At 41.5% G+C, this 27,314-nt stretch overlaps 1 protein-coding gene across 7 annotated transcripts in view; it reads right to left on the bottom strand.

Annotated features, from left to right (window-relative positions):
- The window catches only part of ST6GAL2 (ST6 beta-galactoside alpha-2,6-sialyltransferase 2), a 233,730-nt gene that overhangs the window by 57,416 nt on the left and 149,000 nt on the right, over window positions 1-27,314 (bottom strand). For 2 of the 7 annotated variants that reach the window (XR_013232104.1, XM_077343606.1), the window contains exon 1: window positions 7,604-7,887. The exons of 3 other annotated variants lie outside the window; for them this stretch is intronic. The gene's annotated coding sequence lies outside the window, so the exon portion shown is untranslated. Of the gene's footprint in view, window positions 1-6,873; window positions 7,186-7,603; window positions 7,888-8,248; window positions 8,273-27,314 lie in introns of those variants that run through there. 2 more of the 7 variants (XR_013232109.1, XR_013232106.1) reach the window with 2 other exon arrangements.

The raw sequence follows: 27,314 nt of genomic DNA on the forward strand, positions 1-27,314 counted from the left end.
TAACATATATATATATGTTTAAAATACCATCATGACCATTGTGCTTTAGAATGGCCAGTTTTGTCTACACTTATACTGCAATATCATGTAAAGGTAAAGGTAAGGTAAAGGTGCCCCCTATGCAAGCAACGAGTCATGTCTGACCCTTGGGGTGACGCCCTCTAACGTTTTCATGGCAGACTCAATATGGGGTGGTTTGCCAGTGCCTTCCCCTACATGCAATATCATGTAGAAAGAATAAAAAAAACCTCAGCTCTAATTCTGCAAAAGTTAAAATTTGTAACATTAACAAAATTATGATTCAGTTTTAAGAGTACAGTTTCCCCAATGCCCTACTGCACTTCATCTATGTACCTGACAGAGGCCTCTGAGGGAGAAGAGCTTATCCATAAAATTCTACTTGATGGACTAAATTCTTGCTTATAGTGAAACCTCATTAATCAACACCTCTAATAATAAACACATATTCTAAAGAAACTACCAAAGTACCTGGCTTTTGATGGAACTTTTGGATTTGTCTCTTCTATAATGATACTAACAAAATGCCCATTCATTTTTGGTAGGCTAGCAAGGGCCCCTCCATTACAAGAAAAAGAAAAGTTAGTTTTTATACCCTGTTTTTCTCTACCAGGAGTCTCAAAGTAGCTTACAATTGCCTTTCTTTCTCTCCCCACAACAGACACCCTGTGAGGTAGATGGGGCTGAGTGAGCCTTGATGTTACTGCTCTGCAAGAGCAGCACTATCAGGGCTGTGACGAGCCAAACGTCCTCCAGCTGACTGCATGTGGGGAAGTGGTGAACCAAACCCGGTTCACCAGATTAGAAGCTGCCACTTCCAACCATGACTACCAAGCTCAAACCCAGTTCTCCAGATTAGAGTATGTTGTTCTTAACCATTACACCACATAGGTTCTCAAGGACCTACGCAGGATGAAATTGGATATTGAGGCTCATTGCATACATACCTCATTATCTCACTTTCAGCTGACGCCTCCCCCTTACACACACACATATATCAGGAGACAGACAAGTTTTGTGCCTACTACTACCATCCCCCCCCCTTTCATGTATACCTTCCCCCACTCTGGTTACAACCCATACTGGCTTGCATCATTCTCCCATGCTCCATTTTATATTTTCCTTAAACTTTATATTTTCCAGTTAGATATATGGCTTTTGTTCACTTATCTGAAAGAGTTTACACTTGAGATCACCATTACAGGTGGACATTATACATGCCCATGGTAACCCTAGTCTTGGGTTAAGCAGATTTTTCATCTCCCCCAAGCAGCATTAAATGTTGTGAACCCCCTTTCCAAGCTTGCTAGTAGGGAGGGTGCAGTTAATAAATTGAAAATATAATAAAATAATAATAATAATTGTCCATTGAGTGTATTTGCAATTCAATATACATGACTATTATCTGGACCTTTTCATATTTCTGTTTTCTTACCCCAGATAGTATCTTAAGGCCCAATATTATAGACCTCTACTGAGATATCACATTGTTTACAGCACTCCCATGTTAAAGTATATTTCGAACGGTAGTTTAGTCATGCTAGCATGCAATGAAATGGAATCACGGGACTTTTAAAAGATAAACTTGTGGGTAGAAAGAAAATATTTCTTGATTACTTTCATGAATCCATTTTACAGAATAGTATAGTATAGTTTATTGTCAATCTGACCCGTCTAATTTTACAGCATAGTTTTCTAGTATAATTAATTATATAATATTGATATCAGTCTCAAAAACTGCACTCTGGCATTATTTTACTGTATTCTATAAAGCTGCAAAATGAAGCACAATGAAGGTATAAAAGTTTATCACAGACTGCATTTACACTTGCTCTCACACCAATAATGCTCACATTTTAGGGACTGAACATTATGATTTTGGCAAAATAGTGTGCATAGTCTTTTTAACTACTGGCTTTCGCCAAGACACGAGAGCAGATGATGTTTGATTTCTAAAACTAGAATTGTAAAAACTTATACTGCTGTTCACTGTAACACTGATATTTGGGAGCCTGGGGATAATCTCCAAATAATAACTAACACTGTATCTCCATTAATTGTGTTACTCTTACCCCCCCATGCAGGGCTTAATATGCCTATGGAAGATACAGCCATAGGACTGTGTTAATTATAGAAATAAGCTTGAGGTGAACCGCTCCTTCAGAAACAAGGCAAGGAAAGAGAGAATTGCCCTCGGCTTGCTGCCAGCTTGTGACATGAAGGAAGTTCCTGGGCCTTTGTGATAGAGGGCCTTTAAGCAGGTGTACTGCCTTTCAGTTTAGGTAGCAAATACCACCTTTTGAAACAGGAACCCACAACACTATTAATTTAGCAGGTGCTGGTCTTGAATCCCAGCCTACAAAGACTTTTGATATCTGCCTCCCTTTGTTTTGTGCTTGTGGTTGCATACCTATGCCAACATCTTATAAGGATAAATTTCACAAACAAGGACTTGGTAAGAACGTTGCCTCTATGACCAAGAGGGTGGCTGAATGAAGGAACAGCTAGGAGCTGGATAGCATTATCCACAAGGCCAGACATGCATCTTAAAAATCCAAACATATTATATTTCCTCTGGCATAAACTCCAGTGAGACTTGCCCCGTAATTGTGCACAGCATTGTATCCCAAGCTTCATAACATAGAAAACATATGCACTGAGATTACCCTGATGCCTAATCGTAAGAAAAGCCATTGGGTGTCTTCAAAGGTCAAAGCCTCCAGGGATGACATAACATTTAGTTAATATTTTCTTAGAAATTAAAAATAGCTGGCAACATTGAGTCAGAATGGAAAACCCTAAAGCTTCTCTCTCCTTTATTTCTGATATATATTCAGTTTCCCGCAGTTCAATTGTCCTTTCCACTGGGTTTTTCTGAGGGGAATGCGGGGTGTTAATGAAATCTCATAAGACGATTACCACTAGCAAATGTGTATTGTGGAGCAATCATGAGGATCTTTTAAAATACCAATGCCATGGATTTTTTTCCTCGTGACAGGGCTATGTTTTTAAAAGAACATATTAAGCCTGACCATATTATTGTCCTACCTACTGGGTTTTTCTTGAAGGGGAGGGGGTAATAACAAAGTTATCTTATATAGCGATTTCCATTAGCAAGTGCATATCCTACACTCTTTTTAACAGAAGAAACACCCTTCCAAAACAGGAATTGTATGTTGTACCAAAATTGGGGGAGGAGAAACTAGGGACATCAAGGCCACATCTTGGCTGCTGTCTTAGAGGAATACATTCATACCAGATGACATGGATCCTAGTAGCATTCAAGATCTTCATCTTCATATATTAGAATTAAAAAAATTAAAAACGGCTCTTCAATTCAGTTTAAAACATACTTCAGGAGCATGGGAAGGAACAGAAACTCAATTTAAAATCTCCTCAGGGAAACCAAAAAGGATAAGGAGTGATCAGGTAGCAGCTACCTTGTGAAAACAGAACTAGGTTTCTTTAGTGAAACCCAAATCTTCTGCATTCCTTTTCTCATTAGTACTGTCCGCTGCTATTTCATTGGCTGTACTGCACCATGCCAAGTCTATCTCTCTCTTAGTCTACTTTCTGCCAAGTTCAGCAAATAGTTTTCTCATCACTCTCTTTCAATTAGAGATTAATGCTATTTGTCAGCGGAACCCATCAAGCTATTCAGAGCTTCGTACCCAATGTTTTCCATACCCGTCATTCCTACACAGACTTCTACAAATGTGCAGATACTTGTTTGAACATTATTTAGTTGTTTAGCGTAAAGGAGAGAGTCCTCTATCACATAAACTTTTAGTTCTCTGCAGTCCATCTATACTCGTAATGAACTTGGGTGGTGAAGCTTTAGCCCATACGTTAGATTCGCTACACAAAATAGACTTACACTACAGTCACTCTGATGTGTCCAACCATAAGGTATTTGTTTCCACCGTTTGCAAAAGAAGTGGCAGTAATTTCCACTGATCGTCTCCTCCCACTGCAGATTTACTCTTTGTTGATTCCTCAGGGTCCATTGACCTGTTTCAGAGGACTGAGTGCCTGCAGGAGGTGGTAGAAGAGGGAAAGTTCTGCTCTGCAAAATCCATGGATGACTGTGGGGGCAATCTTGGCCTGGGAAGAACTCATGAATGTAGCCCCAGAATCACTGTGGGTAGCCCAGCCTCCCAAATGAGGGAGGAAGAGCCAGTTGGCCAGCCATGGGCAACTGTTTGGGGGGGGCACCTCCTCCCTGTGTGGACAGCTTCACTTCCTCTCTATACTGCATGGATGTGGTGGGGCCATGATGTGGTGGGGCCAGGTGGGGCAGCTGTCTTAGTTGCTCCTGGATGACTAAACACATGCCATAAAATCTACCTACTATATTGATGATATATTGATAATATATTGATTTATATGCTATGAAGGTCAGTATTGTCTATTCTTGCTAGCAGTGGCTCTCTAGGATCTTAGATTGAGGTCTTTCACATCACTTACTTTCTGATCCTTATAACTGAGGAATCTGAGATTTGAATCTGGGTCCTTCTGGATGCAAAAACAGATCCTCTATCCTTCACCACCTCTTGATTATTCAACACTTGTTAGCTTTCCATTTAAATTGTGAACATTTCCCTTTTAATGAGTTGACATCTAGCAGTTGTTCTGTGATGGTACAGTCAATTAACATGAGATGATCCCATGAGGTTACAGTCAATGAGTGATGAATTCACACATGCATGTGCGAATCTGCCTTCATATATGTATGTCTATATCAATTCAAAAGTATTCCATGGAACAACTATGCAGAGAGAGAACCTATGTTCAAGTTCTAGCCTATTTCGTACTTGTATCAAGTATGCATTCTCAGTTCATCAAAATGAAAGAACAAGGTGGATATGCATAGGAGAGCCCTGAAAATATGAAAGGCTGTTTTAATTTTATGCTACACAGGGAAATGCATTATTATATGTGTGTGTGTGTGTGTGTGTGCACATGCACTGTGCATGTTTTGAGAAACAGAATGCATTCATGAAAAGGGGAAAAGATAGTATTACTGGTAAACAGCATTCACAAAATTAAGATTGATATACAAGGTCCAACCTTAATGTTGTCTTGATAACAATGTTTGGTCCAAGAGCAGGTATACAGGGAGGGCACAAGCCATGGATATGAGAATATGAGCTATCTCACAGGTCTGCTACCTTACGCCAATCATAAGCAGCTGCTCGTGGAAGTTCTAAAATGAAGAATGTAATCATACGGATTTCTTGAATTTTATTTTTGCCCAAACCAATACTTCTTCAGAGAAATGCATTCATGCAACTTTTGGGTATCAGAAAAGAGGGCAACAATACACCCAAATGTATGTGTAGATTATTTTATCAGCTGTGCAGCCTATACAAGGCTGACCCATGAATACTATTATTATTATTATTATTATTATTATTATTATTATTATTATTATTATTATTATTATATATCCCGTCTCCCCCCGAGGGCTTGAGGCAGCTCACATAAAATCCCATCCCCTAAAATCCATAACAATAACATAAGATTACAATGAATAACACTGTAATACTGCGTACAGTGAATACTGTGTGGTTTTTGTTCTAACTTGCTGCAAGAAATCCAACTGCAGTAAAAAGAAGCAGATTTGTACTTTTAAGAGCTATGTCATTAGAAAGAAAAAAGGTAAGAGAAGAATATCGCCCTCTGTCATTCAATAAGGCTTATTCCTACTGTATAGAGGAAAGTTTGTGAGGAGTCAGGATATGCGGCATGGTACCCCCTATGACTGTCACAATCTTCTGCACATGAAATCTAATCTCTCAGGCTTGCACTCCTCACTGTTCCTTAGCTGTACTGCTTATGAGCTGTGAGGAAGGATAAAAACGCAAAGTGTTCCCCACACTCACAGCATGTGGTCCTTCTAAAGATTCTTTAACTCCATTATGATCAAATAAAATTTTCTCAAGAGATTCAAAGCACTCCACTTGAATACAGACAATTGCCATGTCCTATTTCAACTTTAATCAGTTGGAGTTCCCTTTACAAGAAATGGCCATTTCTTCTAAATTAATTCTTTTAATTTCCAGACAGTCAAAAATTAGAGCTACCAGCAGTTTTTTTTTTTAATGAGATTCACATTTCATTTCCACTCTTGGTCCTCTAAGTTGCCACTGGCACCCTAAACCCACAGAACACGCCTTGCCAATAAATCCCATACATTTCAGTGAAGGACATAGCCTAGGATTAGGGTAATTTTTCAAAATTCAAATTTGCCTAGGCGAATCTGTGACTGGCATTCAAATGGCCAAAATGGAACATTAACCTATGACCTTAAATCACTTACATCCTGCTTTGACATTTTCAAACATACAAATAGATCCGATGAATGTAAAGAATTAATGACAAGTCCTGTAAAGTGGTACATCGTTTGAACATAGCATGTCACCATATTGCTTTCTCAGGATAGCTGTCCATGGGGGAAAAAATCTATTTCCAACTGTACAGAAACACCCGAGAACATACAATCACACAGATGGTCACAAGCATGAATTCCTCCCCATCCCCCTGCTTAACTACTCAAAGGTCAACCTGAGGAAACTAAAAAAGCTAATAGGGCAGCCAGGGAAAGCCATTTTTAAAGACCTAATTTAAATTCTTGGAAAGCACCGCTTCTCTAAACTTATCTATTCAAGTCTCTGCACTGCCAAGTCACCCACACACACACAAACACACACACTGCCTACTGGAAGGCACAGAGGGCTGAACACAAAAAGACACCCGAACTGAAACTCCGATGGCCTTTACACTCGATGTTATCCTTAACAAACGGTACAGTAAGCAGGGACCGAAGGGGGAGGGGTTGTATCTAAAACACACACTGCATTCTGTTCGAGGCGGAAGATCTAAGCCAGCTCGATTCCCTTCAGAGGCTCGTGGTGAAGCGCGGAGAGGTTTAAAAACCTCCTGGCTTCTTGAAGGAAGCCCGGGCTTCCCCCTGCACACAAAAGCGTCCGGTTATTAAGGGCCGGCAGAAAGCGCGAGAGACCGTCCGCCGCACTTTGACGAGCCGGAGGGCAAAAGGCTTGTGCTCTCCCACGCACTCCAGAGCGGCCACGGCGGGGGCGGAGAGAGGGAAGGGGCCGCCTCGCATTAGCGCTCCTTGCCCAAAGATGCCAAACGGGGCGCGGGGCCAGGCAGGCGGCAGCAGCAGCATCTTCCTCAACAACACGACGGGACTCGCGCGCGCACCCCCCCCCCCTGCGCCCCCGTTCCCTTCTTTGCGGCTCCCGCCTGCCTCGAAGCCCCGTAGCTAACCCCGCAGGCAGTGGAATGGGGGGACCCCCTGCAACTGCGCCTACAGCAGCACTTCATCTTCCCTCGGCTCCGGGATGAACCGGGAGCCGGGGTTCCTCGCCTGCACGCGCCAGTCCGCCCCCACGCCTCGACACCCCTCTCCTCGCCCGCCCGCCCTGCCCCTGCCCCTGCCCCTGCCCCAGCGCCCGGGTGCACATGGCCGTGGCACGCCGGGCTGAGCGCGCGCCTCTCGCTGTGCCCGCTCCGGCGTGGTGCGGTGCCGCCTCCCTCTCGCCCTCGCCCCGCGCCTTACCGAAGGAGCGCCCCCGCGCAGCCGGCTTAGTTCATTCTCGCGGCGAAGGCGGTGGCGCGGAGGAGCCTACGGGGGCGTTAAAGCCCCGGGCCGCTCAGCTGCCGCTGCTGCTCCGCCTGCTGCCGGCTGGCTGCGAGCACCGGTGGCCGCTGGTGCGGAGGGGTGGACATGCTGAGGCAACCTCGGCGCCGCCGCCGCTGCTACTGTGCTGCCTCGGCGGCGGTGTCTCTATGGCTGCTGAGGTGGGAACTGCTGCCGCTGCTTCCGTCGGCTCTGCGTCCTGGACTGCGAGGGCGGGAGGAGGGGGGGGGGAGGAGGAGGCAGGCGTGGAGGGAGGGAGGAGGGAGGGGAGCGCGCGGCTTCTTCATTGTTCTGGGGAAGGGCCGCGGAGACAGGGACCGGGGCGGAGGAGGAGGAGGAGGAGGAGGCGGTGGTCCTTCGGGTGAGGCGAGCGGCTAGCTGCCGCCGCTCCCCAGAGCCTGGGGTAAGGTAGGGGCCAAGGGGAAGGTCGGCTCCCGCGGACTCTCTTGGCGCGACCTGCCCGTGCCCTGCAAAAGTGCGACGAGGGGGGTCCCGCCTGCTGACACTTCCCTCGACCTTTGCAGCCCCGCTGGGGTTGTGCACAGTCCGCGCGCTTTTACCTACCCAGAGGAGCGTGGAATTGTTCTTGCGGTAGAGATTGCCCCGGTAGAGATTGCAGGAGTCCTAGACTTTGCAAAGTGATCGAGACCTGGTTTCGCAGAGTTCTGGTTTGCACCTCGAAAGTGTTTCCATTTATGTGTGCCTAGGGCTTCATGCAGACATTTGTGTCCATGCCCCGACGACTCGGGGCGTTTGGCCGGCAGGTGCAGCCCCAATCCTCTCTACACCCCGCCAACGTCTAAATAGGGCACTGGGTCTGCTAACAGCCTGAATGGTGTCTCTGCGTAGTTCCAGGTAGGCATTCCAGCCACAGAAAAAAGCCTGTAAATGTACACATACTTATACCTTCGGATGAATGCATAGAGGTTGGAAAGGATTGCTCCATTCCACACTTTTGGTAAGCGTACAAGAAGAGGGAATGAAAAGTATGAAGGTGAAAGCACAAAGTTGCAAATAGGAAACAGGACCGTACACAGCTTGATTGATATGTTTAGGCACGTCTCTGCCCAGGAAGGTGTTACAAATTGGGCGCAAGTGATTGTCATGTACCCGGTTGGGCAGTGCCTAGTGCAGCATAATGGATTACTTTATTTCCATAAACCGTAGGCTACCCTGTGTGGAAGGACCAAAGCCCCTATAACATTTAAAGGGTAGATTACAGAACATCCTCTGCATGAAGAACCCCACTGCAGGATAAGCAGTGTCTATTCTGTGTCCTTGTATACTCTCAGGACTGTAGTGACATAACAGTATTTGAGAAAAGTGGTACTCCCAGGAATTGGGAGCCTACTTTGTGAGCAGGCAAGCTATACAAATAAATCAGCATCCTCCATCACATTAGATGTTCTGGGCCACATCAAACCCCCTCCTGTAAGATTTTAGGGATGTTCTGATCAAAAGTTTGCTTAAAAAAAAAAAATCCTTACTTTCTCTGTATACACATTCCTTTCCTGACCTGGGCCCATTCTGCACACATTGGATAATGCACTTTCAAGGTGCTTTTGCAGCTGGATATTCCTGTGCGGAACAGGAAAATCTACTTCTAAAGTGCATTGAAAGTGCTTTATCTTACATGTGCAGAATGGGCCCTGGTTAGCCTGGGCTAGCCTGATCTTGTCAGATCTTGGAGGCTAAGCTTGGTCAGCGCTAGCTAGTATTTGGATGAGAGAGCTTCAAAGAATACGAGGATTGCTCTGCAGAGCCAGACAATGGCAAACCAGTTCTAAAGGTCCAGTAGCACTTTAAGACCAACAAAGATTTATCTAGGGTGTGAGCTTTAGAGTGCCAGCACTCTTAATCAGTCCAAAGAGTGCTTGCACTTGAAAGCTCACACCCTAAATAAATCTTTGTTGGTCTTAAAGGTGCCACTGGACTCTGATTTTATTGTGCTACTTCAGACCAACATGACTACCCATTTGAATCTATCACTTCTAAAGGTCTCTTTGAAATCCTAAAGGGTTATCATAAGCCTGCTGTGATTTGACACCACTTTCTACCATCCGGCTTCCTGCAGAAGAAATCAGAACCAGAACTAAGGATACTGATTTTAAATACTTCCCCTTATTCCTCTTATTCATTGTGCCAGTTTACACAACCTCTAGTGTCGAATTTTAGGAAGAGAATTATTTCACTGTAGTGCAAATCCTGCTTTTGCAGCTGCTTAAGAGCTTCATTTGTTGTTTCTATGGTTGTGCAGAGTGATTTTCTCCATAGCACTTACTAATCATGCCCCTGTGCACCTGAAATTAGAGTGCTGTGCTTCCATGCATACCTGAACTCCAATTTTTGCATAAAAGGTAAAGGTCAAGGTATCCCCTGTGCAAGCACCGAGTCATGTCTGACCCTAGAAGCTGAAATTTCAATCTCTAGCATCTTCAATTATAAAGATCTCAGGAGCAGGAAAAGACCTCTGTTTTAGGCACTGAAGAATTATGACCTGTTCATTTAGACTGCATTGTGCTGCCTGGACCAGCAGTCTCATGATGTGCTGGATATATGTTAAGTTTCCTTTTCTTTATAACATGAGTAAAAGGAATGGGAACCAAGCATATGAAGTACTAGATAAATGCTGATGGATGGGGGAAATGTATACTGCGGTGTCTACTATCATGCATGAAGGCCAAAATCACACTTAATTGATAAACATTACACACATTGACACGGGGCTGTCGGTATAATTCTGTTTTGATGGCACTATATACAACCAAGAGTCAAACATACATGTATGAGATCATGCATACTCACTTGCATGATCTTCAAAGGTACTAAGTATATTTATCAATTGATCATTACGGCAGAGGTACACACAAGAAGCATATAATATAAAACACACAATCAAGTTTATACAGCAATGGGTATGCAGACTGATTGGGCAGTTCCCCTAAATCAGCCTTTCTCAACTTTTTTACTGTTGAAAAACTCCTGAAACATTCTTCAAGCTTTGAGAAACCCCAGAAGTGGTGCAATCATGCCTTAGCAATGGTTGGGAAGCATAGTTGTGTACTGGTCTACCCAGGGCCACTCCCCTTTCCCCCTCCTCCAGGTACATAATTGGACATTTTGGAAAGGGTGGATTGGGAGGGATATCACAATAAATGTGCTTCCTGGCAGGGGCTCATGGGAATTGTAGTCCATGGACATCTGGAGGGCCACAGTTTGACTACCCCTGCTCTATCCCATGCTGTTGATCTGAAGGTGACTCTGCCTTAGCAATGGAAATAAGATGCAACCATGATCTTCAGACCAGTTGATAAGTGTCTCACTGATCTTATCATTAACCATAAAAGTTGATAGGACATGTGCTGGCCATGAAACTGCATGGGGTTTGTAAACACTGACAACATGTATTTCTCCAACTTTTACTACGATTGTGTTTGATGTCATTGTAGATGTTGGTTAATACCAGCACATTTTCAACTGTACCTGTCACTGTACTATAGGTATGCTGGCATGTGATGTCAATAAAACAATTTCCCACAATTTTCACTCTGGTTTTCGGTTTTTGTTATCAAGACAAGTTTCGTGAACAAGAGTTAAATCGATTTTTGGGCCAGTAACACTGGTGTCAAGTGTTGGCATTTAGACTTGCTTATACCCTCAATATTCATGTGGCAGAATTGGATGCCATCTCCTGTACACCTTGTAAAGTAGTTCTGAGAAGGACTGATTGGTTGATTGTTTCCATGTGTGAGGTGTAGCCAGGAGATCCTATGATTGTCTGGAAGCTAGAAGTTTATTTATTTATTTATTTATTTATTTATCATATATACCACCCTCCCCGGAGGCTCAGGGTGGTTTACATCATAACAAGGAACAATACATAAAACAGTCTATAAAAACATGTAATAACCTGATACTGATAACTAATAATTGTAACCAGATAACAGCACAATATAACAGTATAATAATATAGCAGTACAAACAGGTCCAGGGCTTATTGATAGAATTCTGAGGGGGGGGGGTTCCAGCTCTTTAGTGTTATCCATGGGAAGGTGAGTTAGAATTATACCTTGGTATATTTATATTGGTCTCATACTGTTTTGTGAATCTGGATTTATTTTCATTGCAATGGGCAAGGAACCTTCAAGCGCAAACAATTTGGTCTCATATTGCTTTGTGAATCTGGATTTCATTGCAATGGGCAGGGAACCTCCAAGTGCAAACAATTTGATACAGGAACAAAAGTAATTTCATTATTGGGACACCTCTGGAATCTCTGGATACGTCTTTCATAATTAATATTAACTAGTTTCTCAAAATATTGTATAATTACAGAGATTTAATTTCTATATATTTGTCTAAGTATTTATATATACATATGAGTGTGTTGGATTCTGCAGTTATCTTATGCTCCATATCTTTTAAACAAAATTTTATGCTCTTCTCCAGCTCTCTTTTTGTGTCTTTATTGCATAAAAAGATATTTCACCTTGGGACTCTCAAGAGCAATGCATCTCAGAAGATGTACCAGAGAAGAGAAGTGCACAGTGAGCCAGACAATTAGAAATAAGACTGATTCAGAGCGAGCTCCTTTGTTGGGATGATTACTTTTTGCCACATCAATAAATGAGAAGATTATCAGGAAGAAATAGCTGTTAAACTATGTCCTAAGAAAAAACCCAATAATGTAATTTATCTTCATTTGCATTCTGTGAATATATGCTAAATCTAACAAAGTGCTGGTAGTGCGGATAGGGAAATAAGCTTAGCTACAGATGTATTTAATCCCCAAGTTCCCAGTGTTAAGAATGCCGTGTGCAGTACAGCTTTTTGTTGACTCTGCTGGAGAATCACCAGTGGTTATGATCACTGATTCAGCATAAGGGCAAGGCAAAGCAAGTTGTCTTGAGACCTTCATAGAATTTCCATATCTGACTTTTAACTGCAACTTGTGCAACATTTTACTAAAAGTACTAAACACTTGCAGTCTGGAAAAAAAATCATTAAAAAAATTGGGCTGCAAGATTGTTACTGGATTCTGAGAACTTTCAGGAAACTGTGTATAACAATAAAATAAAATTAATGAAATGCCCACAAATTATGAAAATGTATGCGTAGCCATCCCATAAAGATGATCATAGCTGAAGGGGTGAAAAATGACCATCTTTCCTACCTGGCTTTGCCACTTTCTTCCCCCCTCTTCCTTTTCCTTGAAACTTTTGTCATCTTCTACAATTATATCTGTAGACCCTTGCGTACTATATATGTATGGAATAGTTTTTCTAGGGGCCAGTAATTTCTTCATAGAAAAGGTGTTTTTTTTCTTCCTTTGTTGAAAAGGGACTTTTTTAAAATGTGAAAACATGCTGCCCACACAGCAATAGAAGTAGCTATGTAAGTAGGGAGGGGGAACACTAACGTTGGGAGCACACCAGAATTACCTCACGTCCAGTAGGCCGCCTCTGCCTTTGTGCCCTCATCAGAGGAGAGGCCAAATAGCCTCTGAGAGCAGGAGATGGCCGCTGTCTTCAGCGCCTCAGGCTACAAAGAGGCAAGAAGCCTCTAAGAGTGGGAAGCAGCCCCCATCTTTGGCGCCTCGTCAGGGAGAAAAGAGGCCATGAAGCATGTTAGAGCCAGATGTTTCAAGTGAGGTGAGACACCGCTCCCTCTCCCTCTGCTGCCTCCCTTCCTGAAGCTGCGGTGACTGTGGGCTGCCTGTTGCCCACATGTCATGATCCTGCCAGAAGCGTTCTCCCATCAAGTCCATGGCCTCCCCATTGACTTTCTATGGAAAGAGGGAACTGGAGGCAGGGGAAGCAGCCAGGGGCCTCTGGTAAGGAATGGCGTGGAGTGCTGTGCCATGCTGACTGTCCCTCAGCTGTCTCTGACTTCTCCTTGCTGTTATGTTTATTGTGGCATCAGCCCCCAGGCAGAGAAATTTGGCAGGGAGGGGCCTGCCTTTTTTCCTCCCCCACCTGTCTCTGTCAAGTGTAGGGGATGTTTTCATGCAATCCTTGCTACTTTATTTTTTCTTGCTTTCTTCCTTGTCCTTTGGCTGTGAGAATGTATTTGCCACTAGAGTGCATGCACTTCATTCCATTCGGTGATTGGGCTTCTGTGAAGAGAAGTGGTTCTTCAGCTAGTGCAGATCCTGTTAAACCACAGCAGCTTTTCTCCCTTTACTCAATATAAAGAAATGTGTAGGTTGCTATGTACGGAAATAGAGCAGAGAGGAAAATGGAGGGTAGTGTAATGACTCTGAAGTCCCTAGGTCAAGGAAAGTAGTGCTCTTTCCAAATGCTGCCTCTGGAGGAAATGCTCTTGCAGGTCCCTTCCAGGTGAAGAATTACCACCAAACAAATGGTTACTTTCTTGTGTCTCTCTTTTCCCCATGCCCTGACTTGATTGGCCCAAGCTAGCCTGATCTCATCAGATCTCAGAAGCTAAGCAGGGTTAATACATGAATTGGAGGCCACCAAGGAAATCTAGGGCCACTGCACCTCTGAATGTGTCTTGTCTTGAAAATCCTGCAAGGTCGCCATGAGTTAGTTATTTATTTCTTGATTTAATGTATACCTCACCTTCCTCCCTAATGGAGACTTGTCATTCTCCTCTTCCCCACTGTATCTTCTTAACAACCTGGTGAGACTTCAGGAGAGGGAGTGGTACCAAGGGCACCCACCAGCCTTCCATGGCAAATTCATACCCGTGTCTTCTAGTTCTGAGCCTGACTCTTCAACCACTACACCACACTGGCTCTCAGTAATCCAGAAGAACACCACAGATGTGTGAGATTTTTGTTATAAAAAAGCCTCACATCGCCCGGCAGTACCTTGTGCTGGAAAAAGAGCAGCACAGTTAAATTTATGTGAAGAAGGATTTCAAGTTTTATGTGACGTGAGTTCCAAATTTTAAGCATCAGCTCATAGTTGTACTTGGCACACATTTAAAAAGTCCTGACTTAATATGCTTCCATCAAAAAATACTTTAAAAATGCCGCAGTAAAGAAGTGTACAAAGGGAAACTAGCCTTTTAAAGCTGAAGCTCTCTAGTGCAGAGGAACAAGGATTTCCATGATGTTCATGGAATGAACTGTGCTGTCACATGCTACAACCTGCATACAGTCAGGCCTGCCATAGAGAGCTTTCTCATGAATTTACGACCATCTCCATTCACCTGCCTGTCTATACTGAAAAGAGGAAAGTTCCCAGGATTTACTGAACTGCTATCAAAGTTCCACCACAGAGGAAGATGGAGGACTTGCTTGCCTGATGACAACTCCACAGTTTTAAACATTGAAGCTTCTAAGTAGTTTATGCTCTGGGTTGTATTGGGTCAATTTGTCTCCTGTTGGATTTTCCAACATAGTTGTGAGTTCCTGCATTGTGCAGGGGGTTGGACTAGATGATCCTGGAGGTCCACCTCTATGATTCCTCTTTTCCTACTGCCTTTACCTTTTCCTAGCATTATTGCCTTCTTGAAAGTCTCACAACGTTGGGACCATTGTTGAACTCTTGAGTGTGATTGTTAATTGGCACTGAGGAATGCACTAAATGGTGCAAGTTTGACTTCTGTTTTGAGGAAGCTGACGATTAAAGCTACTTGATGTTCACTTGCCTGTTTTGAAGATTTATGTCCCTGATGGCTGTATGGGTTCCTTGTGACCTGACTTTGACTGTGATTTACCATGTAGTCTTTCATAAACCTGACAAAATGATTTTGAACAAGATTAATAAACAAAGATACAGTAATTATAAAGTAGATCTTTAGAAAGGTCATAGATTACCCAGAAACATTTTTAAAGTGTAAAAATACATTCATATACAATTGTTATCTATCTGCCATGTGTTCAAATATTGATAATTCTTGGGTCTTCAGTCAGTATTGATTCACCAGCAGTGGACTTTTGTCTTTCCAGTGTTGTAATACAAATATTTTAGCTGTGGTAAGGGCATGGAGGGTCCATTTTCATTAACCATTGGTTAGCCTCCAAGAGATGGGCAGATGCCTTCAATGGATTGAGAAAGGTGTAATTCTTAAAATTGTGCTGTGAGACTGAGTTGGCAAAGCAATGGAACACAACCAAGCACATACCCTATGGGGAAACACAATGTTCTATATTGATTTGCCGTTCAGACGATTTAATGGCTTCCATGTGCAAAAATTTTCCCAATTGCCTCTCATCATCCAGAATGAGTCCTAAAAGGAGACATGTGATCCAATTACAATCAGGTGAATAGATTGTCCCACTTTTGGAGGGACATCTGGGGGCACCTGGCAAATTGTACTTATGTTGAAATTTAAAAAATATATATATTACAATACTATTTTTGCATTCTATGTATTCTATGAAAAATTTTATTGCTCCATATAGACCAAATTTTAAATCAAGACCCCCTTCCCCCCCCAGTCAATGGTGTCCCGCTTTCCCAATGTTAAAATCTGGTCACCTTAAATTAAAATCATATCTACCCCTAATAGTCTTGCTATTTTAAATGTTTATTCTAAAGGGTAAAGCCAACAATGGGTACATCTTGTTTCATACAGAAATTTCCACCCTCTTTATTCAGAGACACAGAATAGGCAGTATTCTTCTGCAAAATGTCCAGCAGTTAGTGAGGGATGAAACAAAAGCTTGCCCAATGAGTCTGGTACTTGTTCTCAGTCTTTCTCTTGGTAGTATGGAAGATGGTTTAATTCAAGATGCCAACAACACAAAAGGCCCTTGCGTCATCTGCAAAGGAATCAGACCCATGTGTTTTGTGTGCAGAACTCCACAGCCCAATACTCTTAGCCCTTCATTAACTATTTTCCATATAATTCTAACTATTCACTAGGCAATATCAGAAAGAAAGGTCAGCCACTATATTATCTGGCGGTGAGTTAGAAGGGTGCTTCAGCTTAGAATGTTGTGAATCTCCTTCAGCTTTACACAGAACTATGAAGGGAAAGATAATAGGGGGGGAAAAGCACCTCCCCACAAACACTAGTTAATAGCAGATCAATCACAGGTCAGTCATTCAGTAGCTATGCAATTTGCAGAGCACCAGAAAGAACCTGTAAATGCACAGTTTCTATGAGAACAGAAATACCGGCTGTGGAAATGCCGTTTATAGGGAATATATATTTTAAAAAGCTTTCCCAAAGAACAGGGATACACTCTGGAAATAAAGAACTGGGGGGGGGGAGGGAATCATATTTATTTATTATTTAATGTCCTTATGGCCATTTGCAAGAAAATCCAACTATACAGGAATATATATAATAACATCACGTCAATAGCATCACCACAGTTATTGAAATATCAAAGGAAGCAGCCGAAGACTGAAACCAACTAACACTTCGGGATATTACGGAAAATAGAAACATCTTTACCATGGGAGACTAAAGGCAAACTCATGCTGGGACGCCACCTAGGACTGCAGTCCTCCAGGTGGCATTTAGAGATTTCCTGAAATTACAGTTGCTCCAGATTACAGAGATCAGTTGCCCTTTGAGAAAATGGCTGCTTTGGGAGGCAGACTCTGTTGTGTCTGTAAACAATAGACTGCACTCACACGCATTATTAACTAGCGTGATCATCATTTCATATTTTCATTAGTTGGCAAATGGATGCACTTGCCTGCTCAACCCAACTGCATTCTAATTCTCTCAATCTAGAAACATCTTGGATGTGTGTGCTTAATAAAAGAAAACCATCTCCCTCTCTCACTCTTGTAGCAGGTATTTTTGATCACCGTTAGGGTCCCAGAGAGCTTGCTCATCTTAATGAAGGTAGCACGGATAAGCCAAATCAGATCTGTTATCTGGACATGTCTATTCCTTTCAAATTGGATCCGGGTTTAGATTTGTTCCATTGTCTCCTTTCTTGGTGCTGATTATTCAAGGAATGGTGCGCTTTCCTTTTCAAGCTCATCTTCTGATATTGATGGCAGAACTTTAATATCACAAATACAATCACTTCCCAAAAGTTTGCAGTGAAATACTGCCCCTTATTTTCTGCAGTGCTCTCAGCAATCAAATGAAAGCCTATAACCAATCTGACTTCTCTCGCCAAATGGTTCCAATGGGCATGCTAGTTATTTCATTTATTCTAAAGGAAAAGGTTCTCCTTATGTTTAGATCTGAACTTATCCAATAGGGAGTTTTTGGAGGGGGACATAGATAATGTTTACAGGCTTTGCGTGGATTCCAATATATCAATAGCAGAAAATACCTTTTGCTATAAAGCACTGACCTCATCCATTTGGGCTTTTGATAAACTCCTGGTATCATCGTATTACTGTATACCTTTCTCTCAAACATGTAATATATAGCCAAATGTTTATCAAACGATGACATCTTCTACTTGCATTGTGCAAGAATTTCCCATGCCTTGTCAGCCTCTACAGCATATTCCAAGCCAGCTGGCTAAATTGGAAGGGCATCATCTTCCCCTCTGGTGTACCCAAAGGCAAGAAAAACCTTGAGTAGAGTTGAGAGGTAGAATTGCTGGTACTTTTGAGGGAGCTCTGTAGGTTTCTGCATCTCGTTTGAGCATGTCCAGTTTTTAGAGTGTGACTGCACAGAAGCTACAGAGATGAATTTTAAACTCGTGGTTTTTCAATTTAGCTAATTACTTGCCATGTCCGTTGAGAGGAAGTAATTAACTTTAGAACAGACACTTAGGAAAACAGCACACTCTCACTGTATAAAATAAGCTAGAACAGAGAAAATGAAATATAAGGAAAATGAAGAAATACACACTTGGAACTGCTATTTTACACATGTTTAACTGTGAGTGAGAAATCAATTGGTAAAGTTCCAGATTCAGTTTAGAATGAAGGTGTCACAATGGGATATTTAATGAGTTAGAGTAGTGACCTAAGCTACAAACAGAGATGTTTCTGAATTAAAATATAAACACCCTGGGTGGCCTTAAGCCAGTTGCAAAAGCTCAGTCTCAGGTCCCCATGTTTATTGTTGAGCTACTAGAATTTTATATATACAACAGTGTTACATCTGGAAATATTGTCATGTAATCTGAGCAATCAGAAGAGGTGCAGCAGAAATAGTATTGATTATATTAAAGCCTATTTATTCAGCATTCGAGAGACTTAATTGAATGGGTCTGTTTTGGACCAAGTCAGTTGTAGACTTACAACTCTGAACATTTACTATGCATACTTGATGAGAAAGACGTAACTTCCATAATAATGGAAAGCTCACAGAATGATCTTTGGGGCTGATGTCGTTTAAGTGATGAGCTTAAGCCACTCTTTTGGTGATCAATCAGTTACCGACGTTCAGCTACTGTCTACTACTTACAAAGTCCTCAATGCCCTTGTGTGTGCATACCTACAGGATCATTTCTCTTGCTAAGCCTGGCCACAACAGCTTCACTCATCAAACACTTCTGAAAGTGATTCCTTGCATCAGGTTAAGGTGGACAAGTAGTCGTTGTTGTGGTTTCCACCTTGTGGGACAGCCAGCCTGAGGAAGGCTCCCATCATGCTGCAGAACGTGCAAACCAGAACTGTTGAAAAGGGTATTTTCATAAAGAGATTCTAACTGTAGTACAATGGAACTCTTAGGTGGACATTTTTATAAGGGAAAAGGATTGCAGTCTATTGCACTGTTTGTGGTATGCATCATCTTCCTTCCACTACATTGTCTTCTGTGTTTGTACTCCTCTCTCTACATTGTTTATGTCAGCAGTGGCCAAACTGTGGCCACTGATGGAACAGCAATCCATCCTGGCTCTTAAAACAAAAAAGGTTCAGATGATTTAGAACAACCTTTCTCAACCTTTTTACTGTCGAGAAACTCCTGAAACATTCTTCAGGCTTCAAGTGATATCACCAGATCACACCTTCTTGCCATGCCCCCAGAAGTCACATGTCACCAGAAGTGACATCACCCAAACACTCCCACTGGATGTGACATCACAAGGCCACTCTAACAGCACAGGAAGAGAGCACTGAAATATTTTCAGATGATAAATGAACAGAACCATACCTGCACTGTGGTCTGGCTACCAGTTCGCTCTTGTTCAACAAAAGGAGACTGCAGTTAGCCATTTTGGGGGGAGGGGGTAAGTCAACATGACAATATATCAGGCTTTCTCAACCAGGGTTTCTCTATATGGGGTTTATTGACAGCCCTGGAAGGGTTTCCTGAATGGTTTGGAGTTAATTTTTAATAGATTCTTAAATTTGTTATACAATAATTGAGTGATATAACCATATATGGTCATGTCAACCTGCTCCCCCCCATGGTCAAGTATAGATCTGGAGGGGGGGACTTTGGGTGGGCATGTACACAGCTATGCTTCCCATCCATATACTATATGACCATGCTGTTTCTGGGGGTTTTCGAAGCCTGAAGAATGTTTCAAGGGTTTCTCAAAGGTAAAAAAGTTGAGAAAGGCTGCCATATATTGTCCTATCACCTGATAACCTTTATTTAGATATAGATATAAAAATTAACTCCCACCTAATCAGCAAAAACCCTTCTGGGGTTTCGCATTTTCCTAGTTGAGAAAACCTGTTTTAGGGAAAGAAAGGGCAGAATCCAGTCTCTGGATTAACTGAGGTGAAGAAGATGATTAAGGATTTTGTTTAGTTTTAAATAAATACTTAATTTTCATAGTCACTATACAATTTTGTAACAAATGCTGAAATGATCAGAAGCCAAGAGAAAAAAACCAATCAAGATTTATCTTGGTTTTAAATAATGTCTCTTTCACATACACAAAGATGTACAATAAATATGCACAAAATATCGAAACCATGAAAGAAGAATGACTTTATATAAAATTAACTATTCTTATAAAAGATTCAAAACTTTAAAATTATTAAACCTCATAATTCTGCAATGATATTTATATCATTGTTCTGCCTAAATTTAACATTGTATTTCTTAGGAAATGGGAGGTTTGATCCACACCAGTGAATTAGATCCATAGGTGATCATCCAACAGTAATTGAAAAACTTCCTTGAGTGGCAAAACATCTTTGGATACAACCTAATGTTCTGACAGAGTAAAGAAAGATGCATTTGGATTTACTTTGTGCCAATTATTAATGGAACAGTTATGCAAACAGTGTCTATTACATGCACATTATATATATGCAATCCCTCTGGATCCATCCCTACAGCAAGCTATAGAGGAATACATATAGCTCTCTTTGTTTGCAACTTGGCATCGATCTGACAAATGGATGCCAGAATAAAAAAATAACCACAGGACTTTTCTGATCACTGTCACACTTATGATCCCCAGCCATCAATAGAAACCAAGAGCACAATTCATGGAACTAGATGAAAGGGGTGACTACTAGAATATGTGCATGCCTTTGGTTTGGGACCACTGATCAATATTAGCATAAAGGAGCTGAAGCAAATGACTATATATTCTACTGTTAATTTCTGATAAAGTTAGGTAACCTTAGGAAAGAAGCTGCACTAAGCTGACAGCAATTCTTCAAAAATTTATTACATTGTGGATTGAATGTTAAGATGTATTAGTTTTAATCACACTGAATAATAACAATTTTCTTTCATTAATCTTACTTGCTCGTTGTTTCTGCGAATAAAGGGCAGTTTTTTGTTGCTTTGATTTGACATCTGCAGGAGCATACTGATCCTTGGGAGATTGTTGTGTGCCAGGTTTATGACATAACATGCAAAGTATGTCTAAGACCCAAGACGATGTGGATATAATTGGATTAATAGCAACAAGCAAAATTAAATGCAGCAATGTGAACAATCCAAGTTATTTAATAGTGGATTATTGAATGACATAAAGCAAAATGTGAGGTCCCAAATACGACCATGGAGAAAGGCATTACAATGAAAAAATGCAATTGCAGTAAACTTCCATCCTTCGTGAAGCAACCAAATATCGCAAATCCCCCTCTTAAGCGCTTTATCCACTTAACTTAGTTACTACCTTTTGCTGACAAAAGAGGAAATTTATGAAGGATCACTTTGATTCAGTACACCAAACAACTTTCCCCCAAGCCAGTTTGCTTTCAAAGAAAGAGGCTTTCAAAAAGGAGCTTAATTTTCTTATGTACCGTTATAGAAGATCTTGGCAGGAAGTGTAAAGAAGACAGCAGTGCCGCTTTCTAATGGATGCAACCAGAAAACAAGTTCTATTTTTTTTTTATAAAGAACCAATAATTGTACAGTTATTATGGCAAGAAAATATGAGAAATCTAAGTTAGGCCTGTGGGGAGGTTGGGGTGAAGGGAATGAAGACATGAATCTGAGGAGAGGATCATCAAAGATCAGAAAACACTGATTACAAAGGGGACAAGAACGTACATGCAAATCTGGGGGTTTGGACAAAAGAAGAAGAAGAGTTGGTTCTTATATGCCGCTTTTCCCTACCCGAAGGAGGCTCAAAGCGGCTTACAGTCACCTTCCCATTCCTCTCCCCACAACAGACACCCTGTGGGGTGGGTAAGGCTGAGAGAGTGCTGATATCACTGCCCGGTCAGAACAGTTTTATCAGTGCCGTGGTGAGCCCAAGGTCACCCAGCTGGCTGCATGTGGGGGAGCACAGAATCGAACCTGGCATGCCAGATTAGAAGTCCGCACTCCTAACCACTACACCAAACTGGCTCAAAAGATACAAGGAATCTTTTATAACTACTAGTACCTTGTGTATTTTGACTTTTAATACACTTGCCTTGATTCCACATTATTACATTATTGAAGACCAACTGTGTCTATTACAGGGCCAGTGTTTAAAAAGTCAGCATTCAGATGAACCTTGGTTAAGATGCTTATTTGTTTTCCAACCCCGCATTGTTTGACTGAAAGCTGACATGTTTTCAAAAGTGTTTTAATGCAAACTCATTTATTAAAAACAGCAATTAAAAACTATACAAAATTATTCTATAGTTAAATGTGTTTGATGGCTTCCAAAATTAGCTAGCCTCAAAATTTTTCTTACTTCTACTGCAGCCCTTGTACCTTACTTTTAAAAAGCAGGGAGTGTGAAACCTGAATCCCAATGGTGACCGAAAAGCACCAAAAGTGGGCTATAAATGAAGGAAACAAATAACAATAAAAATAAAAAGATAATAATAAATAATAATAAACAATCAATAAGAAAAGATAAAAGAAAAAAATAAAAATAATAAAAATAAAAAATAAAAATACAGACAATTGCCTTCTTGGGCAACCTCCTTTTATTAATTTTAATTTATTTATTTTCTTCATTTATAATCTACTTTTCTCTCCAATTATGACCCAAAGCAGCATATAGCATTCCATCCCCCATTTTATACTCAGATTAGCCCTGTGAGTTAGGTTAGGGCGAAGGTGTGTGACTAGCCCAAAGGTACCCTGCTAAATTCCATGGAAGAGTGGGCATTTGAATCTGGGTCTTCCAGTGTTGGATTGAGTGGCTCAGTGTTGGTTTTATCACTTTTAATAGGATGCCTCTGTTTGACCATTTATGCACTGGAGGTTGAATGCTGGGCTGCAGGCTGGAGTTTTATTTGTGGCAGGTTGCCCCACCTCTTCCTGCACCCACATGGGGGAGCATTTGGCCTGGTGTGCTTCATCCACCCCCGATTTGTGCTCCTGCACAGGAGCTGGGGCAGTGAAGTTCCCAGTGTGTAAATTTTAGTAACATCTATAGTAGCCTTGGGATAGGTTTTTTTCTTTCTCTTATTTTATTTACTACAAACCGGCCCACTTGTCTATATTTACTTATAAGTTTACAGAATCAACATTTCTTTCAGATGGCTATCTAGCCTTTGCTTTTTAAAAAAGTGACATTCTTCTATGATTTCAGAAAAATGCAGATATCACCCAAAGTGATGGCATGCCTGTGGATAAGCTCATGCATCCTGTTGTGGTTTTGCCTCCTTCTCCACTTCAACCTCTGAAAATATTTTCTATTAGTATCCATATGAGGAATGCAACCACTGTGCCAGGAAGAGGGATAGACCCTTAGACTATCACTGCTGAAACTAACATCCTAACCACTTAGCCATAGGAACAAATAGAAATGAAATCCATAACAGGACACTTTCTCCCCTAGCACCATGCATGAAAATCTAGGCTTCAGCCATGCTTGTTACAAAACCGTGGTTGAGAAAGCCTGATCTAATCTAATGTCAAACCACAGAATCCACAAAGCCAAACCCATTATGGATGCTACTGCAAACCTAACAAACGTTAAATCAGATCATCTGGTCAGCTTCACAAGAACCAAGAATCAAAGGCAATGTTGAACACAAGAATTCACTGCAAATTACAAACCCAACACAAACCAACTTGTTCAAAGAATGCAATGTTTCATGATCAACAAAGCCATCTCTAAAGGACAAACTCAAAGTGAAATCAACACAGAAAGCTACAAAGAAAAAGAGAAGAAAAACAGTCATGGGAGCCTTCAAATGTTGGCTCCCGATATCCACAGTTAATCTCAAATTTTACCAGGATTTTTAGGGACCCATTTCCAGGTATCTCAGGAAATCTCAGGAACCATCTGGAGACTCAACGATATCTGGTAGATACGGATGAAGGTTTTACAGATATATATTTGGACCAGATTTATCCAAATACACATCCCTACTAAGGAGTTCTATGTGGACTTGCATTAGAGAAAGCAAGATGTGCAATTTTCGAGCAAATTGTTTGCCCCTGTCATTTTCTGCAAGGGATGTTAATCACTGGGAAGACGGAGTACTGGCAGATACTTCCTGTCACTGTAGGCCTTCTTGTGGATTGCCTAGTATGAAGTATCAGGGACACCTTTGCCCCTGTGTGCACCAAATGGTTGCCTGGTTGCCTATGGAGATACAAGAGAAATAGTGGTATGTTATGGATACCAGATGAACCAGTACCTGTAAATGGGTGCCCATTGAAAATGATGTTTTGAGAAAAAAAATATGCCTCTGCCTAGTACTTTCCATTTAGCATGCTATAGCCAGGCTTCACAATAACCTAGTGAACAAGTACACATAGAGAAAATGGTCCAGGTGTTTACTTAGAGGCATCTTTTAGTGTCTTTTAACAATGAAACAATAATCATGTAATGCGTGGAGCTGTAGTGATTATTTGTTCTGCTGTCATATATGCCCTAAGTCTGATCTTGCAAGGAAATGTCAGAAGAGTGTAGGTCTAGCAATATGAAGTGAGTTTGAACTGTTGCCTTCTGTGACATATGGTAGGAGTTCATCTGCATGCAAGCAACAGAGTTCTTCTGTCTCCACTGTGCATACTTTATGCTGTCTAATTGGACCAATAATACTATTGTCAATTTGTTAAACCCACACATAGGTTTCCCTATAATGCAAGGTATGTGTGTGTGTGTGTGTGTGTGTAAACAGGTGCCCATGGATGTTGTAGCCTTCTACTAGTCTTGGGATGCTGAGAGGGAGAAGGTGAGCATTTTCAGGAAACTAGGAAGAAAAACTCCCTTCTCCTGCTGGTGGTCTCCATTGCTTTCCTAGACCATTTTTGCACTGGAGCTACAGGCTGGAGGTTTAGTTGTGGCAGGTTGCCCTACCTCTTCCTGCACCCACATGGGGGAGCATTTGTCCTGATGTTCTGTGTAAGCCGCCCAGCGCTGCAAAGAAATGGGTGGTATAGAAATCTAAATAAATAAATGTACCACATCCACCCCCGATTTGTGCTCCCGCATGGGAGCTGGGGCAGTGAAGGTCCCAGTGCATAAACGGTCTTACTTTGGTTACCTGGTTCTCGAATCCCCAGTTGAACCAGTGGTGTTGAGGCTCCTAGTGGGAGTTCTATCAGGAATTCTAGAGCAAAGAGCCTTCACGGCAAATGAAAACCCAAGTGCTATCCATAATCAAATGATCAACCACTGTCAGCCATGGCTGTGTTTTCACAAAGTTCCCACTTCAAACCAAATTATCTGTCTACATGGGGGCAGAATAATGTGACCACAGGTTGCATATCTTAAAAAAAAAAATTTAATTTAAATTTTTTTTGTTATATATAAAGCATTTTCAAAAAAGTTGAAGAAATGAAAAACCAGCTAGCAAAGCAAATATTGTTACATAAGAGAAAAATAATGTAGTACTATCTTAAGAAACAGTAGGGTCAATCCCCTTCACATTATCAATTATACTTGGTCCTAACCTAAAAGGACAGGTTGCATATCTTGATATGAGTTTTGTTTCCTTGTTGGGGAGATACTCTCCTTGTGCTGCACTGTGATTGGTTGCTGAGTCTGTTGAGATTCTGTCTTCCAGTGTTTATGGGATCAGCTTCAATTATTGCAGTGCACAGCCAAAAGGGCAACAAGTATCCTTGGAAGAGGCATGCATGTTTTCTGCTACAATACTCCATGGCAGCAAATGTCAACCTGATGGGTGGACTGCCCCATGAAATCCAGTTGGGAAACTGTAGTCTGCTGAAGTTCTGCCCTTATACAGTGAATGGAGTGCACAGAAATAGATTTTAGAAATCTAGTTGAGAGTCAAATGATTTTTTGTTTAATGTTAAAAATAAAAAGCTAGATAAAAGAACATGCTGGCGGGTAAAAATCCAGCTAGCATTATCATTACTTTAAACTGGACTGGGAATTTGGACAGAATGCAAATCCTCTGTTTAAGCTTCTTGTATTTTTGGCATCCTCAATAAGCTTTATTGCCTAAAATAGAATTTTAGGCAATGTAGATACTTAGCCCAAGGGCGGGGGAATCAAAGAGTCTTACTAACTTATTGCTACATGGCCTTTTGTAGGTAAAAGTCTAGTTCATCACATGAAAGGTAATCAACTGTGCTGGGAAAGTAATGTATAGAATGCATAGACATGCTTGTATAAAATACTTGTGAAGTGGAACAAGACTGGATAATGGCTAAAGGGGGCAGAAATACGGTAGATGGTCAATTAACTAAAGTCAATAGGATCCAGTAACTTGAACTCTGTTCCAAGATCCCGATGGGGTTTTCCCAGGGGGGCATGCCAGTCATTCCATAGCTTGCAGTAATGATCAATTCAAATGTTGGTCTGGAAGATGGAAGATGTCAGTAAAACTCTTGCTGCTTAAGATGCAGACTGGTTATGTAACTGCTGCATCTGGAATTAAATTTGCCTACAAAGGATTCATATCCTGCGTTCTTTTCTTTCTTTTTTAACGAAAGGGTGTAAACCAATTTTCTTTTTCATATCCTCTCATGAAAGCTGATATGTGGGATCGTGTTATCGCTGAAGGAACCATTTTCTCTGCCCTTTAAACGTGCCATGATGAAATACGTTTGCTATCGGAGAAGCAGAGCGAGATTCACATCCATAAGTAAGCTGATAACACGGGACGTACCAGAAGACTACAGCGTCTGTCTGAAAGGAAATTGAATCGCAGTTGTTTGGACATAAATAATTCTGAAGTGTGGAAAGTGCCTTGCAATCTGGGAGTGGGGGGGGGGGGGAGAGGAAAGACGAAGAAATCCCCCAAAGAAATTCATTGACATGAAATGGTTAACTGGGTTACTTTGAGGCAGCTCTTGGATGTAGCCAGCAGAACTTGTATGTGCAAGAGTAAAAGCAAAATACAGGAGCAAAAAAACAGCACCATTCCTTGATAGTGCCATTGGCCTCTCCATGTATAAAGTGTCTCAAACAATCAGTGGTTCAAGGGTTCAACGTTCAGATCCC

Source organism: Paroedura picta, chromosome 6 (genome assembly GCF_049243985.1).
Source record: "Paroedura picta isolate Pp20150507F chromosome 6, Ppicta_v3.0, whole genome shotgun sequence".
NCBI lineage: Eukaryota > Metazoa > Chordata > Lepidosauria > Squamata > Gekkonidae > Paroedura > Paroedura picta.